Genomic DNA, 7,645 nt, shown 5'->3' on the forward strand with positions numbered 1-7,645 from the left:
GGAAACCCTGTACAGGGTCGCTATGGGTCGGAACCGACTCGACGGCACTTAACAACAACAACAACACTACTTACAGCATTGAGAAAAACTTCTCAATGTCTAGTTTTTCTCTTCGATGAGTTAGGTTCAGTGACTATAGACAAATGATTTAAAATAAGTATGACAGGTGCTTCAAATTGAAGCATTTTAATATAATAATTATATTACTAAGGAATTCTGGTAGAGTAGTGGTTACGAATCGGGCTGCGAACCACAAGGTCAGCAGTTTGAAACTATCAGCTGTTCCACAGAAGAAAGATGAGGCTTTCTGCTTCTGTAAAGATTTACAGCCTCGGAAACCCTGTACAGGGTCACTATGAGTTGGAACAGACTCCACGGTATACAAACAGTACCACCACCATTAATGACAATATGTAGGTTAACAGTTTTAAAAGGGTTTCACTTTTATTTAGCTTTATATGTTTATTATTCTTCCTATAACTTACAGGAATATTGTTAATTTAAAAAATTTCAGTAAATCAGGAAAATAATACTCAGAGAAGTTCAGGGAGTTTCCAGCAGTCACTCAGCTGTAATTGGAAAATGGATTTATTCCACCAATATTCCATTCGACTGTGTCCCAGCAGTAGAAGAATGCATATCCCCCAACCTGTAAAACACACAGTGAAGACTATGACATTAATAAAGTGTGCCTGCATTTTCTACAATGGGACAGATGTGTCAATATCCATCTTTCCTTGGGTAATGTTTCCTTGTCCTGTGCATATACATTTGAGGTTGTTTCTATTTTATTTCAGTGCAATTGGTACAAATGGTTAAGGATTTAGCTACTAATTAAAAATTTGTCAGTTTGGACCCACCCAGAGATGGCTCCAGAAGAAAGGCCCTACAATCTGCTTCCCAAATTAGAAAACTTATGGAGTGTAGTTCTACTCTTCCATGCATGGGGTACCATGAGTTGGAATTGAATTGACGACAACTGTTTTTGTGTTTTGTGTTTACATAATACATTATTTACTTTTGACTTCTGTGTGTTTATAAAGAGAATTTTGTCAAATCAACTCTCTGTAATCATAGGATACTGGTCAACTGGGGCAAACATCATTTGATGGTATTTTATTCATTATCATTACAGGTGATATCAAAATAATAATATTCCAATTGTACTTGGAGCTCCCAGTCATGTTTTCCTTGAGATTTGCTCATTCATTCATTAATTCAACAATCACTTATTACTTATCTTTTGTGTTGTAAGCCTGAAATACTATAGTAGGGCTGGGGCTTCAACAGTGAACAAAACAGGCTGATATGTTTTGACGTCCATTGGCTGTCATAGACTTGTTTTAGTTTTCTTCAGCTTTAACTTAAACTTGCACATGTGCAATTGACAGACAAATGGTGCATAGGTCGATATGAGCTACTATTGACAACATACATTTTTTTTGTGTGTGGGACACAATTTAATCCATAACGCTTGCTTAAATATGTCCTTGGTGATAGAAATTATGCTGGAGATAGAATGACAGAATTTTGTAAGAGCAACCCCTTATTCATGGCAAGTACCTTTTTCAGGAACATAAAAGGTGACTATACACATGGACCTCACCAGATGGAATACACAAGAATCAAATTGATTGCATCTTTGGGAAAAGATGGTGAATAAGCTCAATATCATCACCCAAAAACAGGCCATGGGTCAACTGTGGAACAGATCATCAATTGCTCAGATGCAAGTTCAGGCTAAAGTTGAAGAAAATTAAAACAAGTCCATGAGAGCCAAAATATGATCTTGAATATATCCCATCTGACTTGAGACACCATCATTAGACACTAATGACCAAAGACCAGAGAGTTGTAGGATCACATCAAGAACATCATACACGAAGAAAGCAAAAGCTCACTTAAAAGACAGGAAAGAAAGAAAAGACAAAAATGTATGTAAGAGGTCTTGTAACAAAAAATGGGGAGTAGTTAATCTTGCAGTCCAGGAACAGAGGACCGACCCTAGGACCATCAAGGGAGAAGACCATGAGTGGAATGTGGACCCCTATCCAGAGGAGCAGTGACACCAGAGATGGAGACAGAGATGAGGGCATGGAGAGACAGAGCAGCTGAGGACTTTACACTCATGGAAAGAGAGGGACTGTGGGCTGGCAGCCAGAAGACAGGCTTACATAATGTGCCCTTTGGTTGTTTAAATGATTATATATTCCTGAGTATTTTTGTGTACATCCCAGCAACCCCCCCCCCCCAATAAAAAAGAGGGAATAAAAGCAAATACTGGTGAATGATGATGCACAGAGATTGTAATCATTGCAATGAAATGATAAGTGTAAAACTGATGTTTTTCCCTGTAAACTATCACTCAATTCCCAATAAAAACTTAAAAAAGAATGTATGTAAGAAGAAACTTAAACTTGCTCTTGAGCTTGGAAAAGCTAAATTGAATGGAAGAAATGAGGACTTAGAAGAACTGAACAGAAAATTTCAAAGGGCAGCTTAAGAAGGCATAATAAAATGTACAAAAACCTGGAGTTAGAAAACCAAACGGGAAGAAAATGCTTAGTATTTCTCAAGCTGAATGAATAGAAGAAAAAATTCAAGCCTCAACCTGCAATATTGAAGGATAAGCACTGGACAGCTAGCCTCAAGATCAGCGGTTCAAAATCCTATATAGGGCCTCAATGAGTCGGAATCAACTTAATGGCACTTAATAGCAATAACAGGCAAAATATTGAATATTGCAGAAAGCATCAAAAGAAGATGGAAAGAATACAAAGTGTCACTGTACCAAAAAGATATCATCAATGTTTCACCATTTTAATTCCATGGGGTTGAAGGAAGAAGTCTAAGCTGCACTGAAGGAATTGCCAAAAACAAGGCTCCAGGAATTGGCGGAATACAAATAGAAATGTTTCACTAAACAGATGCAGCCCTGGAGATACTCACTTGTCTATGTCAAGAAATTTGAAAAACAGCTACTTCAGCCAATCAGGAAGAGATCCATTCTTGTTCCCGTTCAAAAACGTGACAGTCCAACTAAATGTGTAATTCATTTTTAATATCATCAATATCACATGCAAGTAAAATTCTTCTGAAGATGATTAAAACACAGTTGCAACAGTATATCAACTGGGAACTCCAGACACTCAAACAAGACTCAGAAGAGGACATGGATATAGGATATCATTGCTGATGTCAGTCAGATGGATCTTGGCTGAAAGCAGAGAATACTGGAGAGAGGTTTACTTGTGTTTTATTGACTCTGCAAAGCCTTTTGACTGTGTGGATAAAACAAACTATAGATAGCGTTGCAAAGAATAGGCATTCCAGAATACTTAATTGTGCTCATGAGGAACCTGTACATAGATCAAGAGGCATCTGTTCAGACAGAACAAGGGAATACTGAGTGGTTTAAAATCAAGAAAGGTGTGTGCCAGCATTGTAACTTGTTACCCTACTAATTCAGTCTGTATGCTGAGCAAATAATCTGAGAAGTTGGTTTATATGAAGAAGAACATGGCACTAGAACTGGTGGAAGACTCATTAACCACCTGTGATATGCAGAGGATACAACCTTGCTTACTGGAAATTAACGGAACTTAAAATACTTGTAAAGATCAAAGACGTTTGGTATGGTTGCACTTCAATGTAAAGAAAACACAAATCCTCACAACTAGACCGATAAATGGAGAAAAGATTGATGTTGTCCAAGACTTCATTTTCTTGGATCTAAAATCAATGCTCATGGAAGTAGCAGTCAAGAAATAAAATCACATATTGAATTAGGCAAATGTGCTGCAAAAGACCTCTTTGAACAATTAAAAAGGCAAAGATGTTAGTTTGAGGACTAAGGTGCTCCTGACCCAAGCCATGTTATATTTTTCATGACCTCACATGCATGTGAAAGTTAGACAATGGATAAGGAAGACTGTAGAAGTTTTCCCTGAGTTATTGTGTTGGAGAAGAATATTGAAAATATCATGGACTACCAGAAGAACAAACAACTCTGTCTTGGAAGAAGTGCTGTCAGAATGCTCCTTAGAAGTGAGGATGGTAAAACTTTATACTGTTACTCATACCATAGACATGTTGTCAGGAGGGCCCAGGAAGGACATCATGCTTGGAAAAGTAGAGGGCCAGTGAAAAAGAGGAAGGCTCTTCAAGGAGATAAAGCAACAATGGGCTCAAATGAATAATAATTGTGATATGACACAGGAGTGGGTAGTGTTTTGTTCTGTTGTGTCTAGAATCACTATCAGTTGGAATCAACTCGATGGCACCTAACAACAACAACAAAATATAAAATAGTAGAGTGACACAAGTATATACTAGTTACTCACAAAAGGTGTAGAGTCTGTTGATTCAAGAACAAGGCCTTGATAATACTTGTCCTTAGCAGGGGGTACTTTCTTGCTGGTGTAGGTTCCTACCATGCCTTTGTTTTTCAATAGTATGATGATGTTAGAATAACACCACCTACGTATTTCACATCTGTGAACCAGGATGAATGAACGGATGTTTATAAGCACCCCCAGGGCCCAGGAGGTAAAGTTATGTAACTATCCATGGTTATTATATCACTGTTTGCCCTTGGCTAAGGGCCAGTGTCAACAAGTTCTCTTTTCCTGCCCAGACTTTTCCGTTAAGATTTAGATCCTTGAGTGAACTGAACTCTGTTCTTTTTTCCGTAAAAGTTCTATGTAGTCTTACACACATTAATTTCTACATCTGTTAAATGAAGGATACTGAATCATAGTCTCAAAGTGGTGACCTGTAGATCTATTTTGTTTTTTCTTTCAGGATTTTTGTTTTGTTTTGTTTTAATATGACTGTGAATCCCTTTAGGGAGGACATGTCTTTTCAGGTATGGCTAAAACCCAACCTCTATCCTCTGCACTGTACCTGTCATTCATTTACCTGTCCCTGTTGTTGGTAAGTGCCGTTGAGTTGGTTACGACTCATAGTGACCTTGTATAGGGTTTCTAAGGAATGACTGGTGAGCTTGAACCACCGACCTTGTGGTTCAAACCAACTATACAGTCCATTGCACTAGCCCACAGAGCCAGATCTCTGGTCTGAGATGTTCTCCAAGGTTCTTTCTTATAATAACCATCTCTGTTCTATTGAGTCCACACATATTTTCCACTGAAGAACAATAATATTATAATATAAGGATAAAATCAGTCAGACAGTTTAGACTAGTGAACTGGATTCTTTTTTTTTTTTTTAATATGTATGCTGTAATAAGTAATGTTGTTTTTAAGTACCATCAAGTCAGTTCTAACTCATGGCAACCCTGTATAGGGTTTCTGAGGAACAGCTAGTAAATTTGAACTGTCAACCTTGTAATCTAGTGTAATAGATACAAATAAGCAAGTCATATTTCTTATAGGATTTCCTTAACTTTCTGTTCACTTTACTTTTAAAAAACTTATACATATGTTTTTGTTGTTAGGTGCTGTTAAGTTGGAACTGTCTCATAGAGACTCTCTCTAGGGTTTCCTAGGAATGTCTGGTTAGTTTGAACCACTGACCTTCAAATTGGCAGTCCATTGGTTATCCTACACCACACCAGGACTTCATACATATATACATAAAATAGACACACACATATGTATATGTATGTTTTATTTTCAAGTAATTTGGCCAGTTGAACTTAATACTTTCTGTGTATTGTTGTAGTTAAGTGCCATCGAGTCGATTCCAACCTATAGCGACCCTGTGTATTGTGTATAGTTTTCTAAGACACATCTAATTAGAAAAGACCAAGGCATAGAAGGTATATAGAAGAATAAGGGCAATTATTCTTTGGAAAAAGGGAACCTTTCTATATTCTCAAGACACTTTAACTACATAAAATAAACTGCTTAAGTTACCAAGGCATTTTAAAATGCTTATTTTGAAATAATTTTAGACTTAGATAATAGTTGCAGTAATCGTAGTGTTCCCACATATCCTCATCCAGCTGTCCTGAAGGTTAACAATTGAGAAATTAACATTTTACCAGAATCTCTGGTAGTGGAGTGGTTACAAATCGGGCTACTAACCTCAAGGTCTGCAGTTCGAAACTACCAGCTGTTCTGCAGAAGAAAGATGAGGCTTTATGCTCCTGTAAAGATTTGTTGTTGTTATGTGCCATCGAGTCGGTTCCAACCCATAGCGACCCTGTATAGGGTTTCCGAGGGTGTAAATCTTTACGGGACTAGAAAGCCTCATCTTTCTCCCGCGGAGCAGCTGGTAGTTTCAAACCGCTGACCTTAAGGTTCGCAGCCCGATTCGTAACCACTACGCTACCAGAGCTCAGCCTTGGAAACCCTATCCAGGGTCACTGTGAGGCTGAACTGACTCCAATGGTACTCAACAACAACAACAGTGCATTTTAGCATGTTTTTTTTCTTTCTGTTTTTTTTTTCTCCTCTGTGTGAAATATATCTAAATTGCTTTTTCAAAGAACCCCTATTGGAAAGATAGTAAGAAAGAAATATCTAGAGTAAAGTATAGATAGCTCTGACTTGCAACAGGTTACGTTTTGCGGATTCCATTTTAGGTTGGTTCTGACTTAAGCTGAATAACTTTTTGTTTTAGTTTTCATTAGTATTGCCTTTTATTATCAGTATCTTTATAAATATTACTAACGTTGTTGTTGTTAAGTACTGTCGAGTTGGTTCAGACACATAGCGACCCTGTATAGGGTTTCCAAGGAGCGGCTGATGAACTTGAACCGCCGACCTTGCGGTTCAGTACTTTATCCCACAGCAGCACACCAGGACCTCATTACTAACATTGTTGTACAAAAAAAATCAAATGTTCATAAATTTGGTTCATCATAACTTGAGTGTGTCATAAGTAGTTGGGAAAGGATTTTTCATTTTTCATTGCCAGTAAATTGTGGAACTGAATGTTCCCTAAGTTATTTAATCTACTTGAGCACAACCAGCCTGTAATTTATCATCTAAGATGGTGAGTTAACTCCAGTTCTTCAAAAGAAATGAAGACTTCTCATTGTATGTACAAGGAAACTTCAACTTCCTTTTATGATAAAGCTCATAGAAGTTTATTTTAGTTCTTTTTCAAAATAACAAATCTGATACAGTTCAAGTGGTAGTAACTTTTATTTCTTACTGTTATTACTTTATAAGGGTGTTTTTTAAAAAAACAAATAAACAAAAAAAACAGTAAAAATAATAAATGAAATGGAATATTTATAGAGGTGTAACCTGAGTAATTAATAGGGGAAAAATACATGGCATAGGAAGGCAGAATCTCCAGTAGGTACTATTCAATCTGTCTGGGTGGAGCTGATGAAAGGAGATACAGATGGGTGACTCGTGATACTGTAGTGAATAATGCTTATCAGGACAGACTATGAAGGTTGGAAATGCAAAGGTAGAAGTTTTGTATCAAGGAAGGGAGTGATTAATTCTCCAGGACAGGAGCGGAGGCCTCTGGAACCATCAACAGAGAAGAGCCGGGAGCAGGACCCTACCCAGAGAAACACAGATGTCTGAGATAGAGACAGAGATGATGACGTGGAGTGATGAAGCGACTGGGGACTTTGGACCCAGAGAGGGAAAGGGATTGTGGGCTGAAAACTGGGGGGAGAAGGGGGAAGTGTAGGGGGCAGGTATCTAGGATATACCCT

This window comes from Chrysochloris asiatica, unplaced genomic scaffold (assembly GCF_000296735.1).
Source record: "Chrysochloris asiatica unplaced genomic scaffold, ChrAsi1.0 scaffold00030, whole genome shotgun sequence".
NCBI classification, from domain to species: domain Eukaryota; kingdom Metazoa; phylum Chordata; class Mammalia; order Afrosoricida; family Chrysochloridae; genus Chrysochloris; species Chrysochloris asiatica.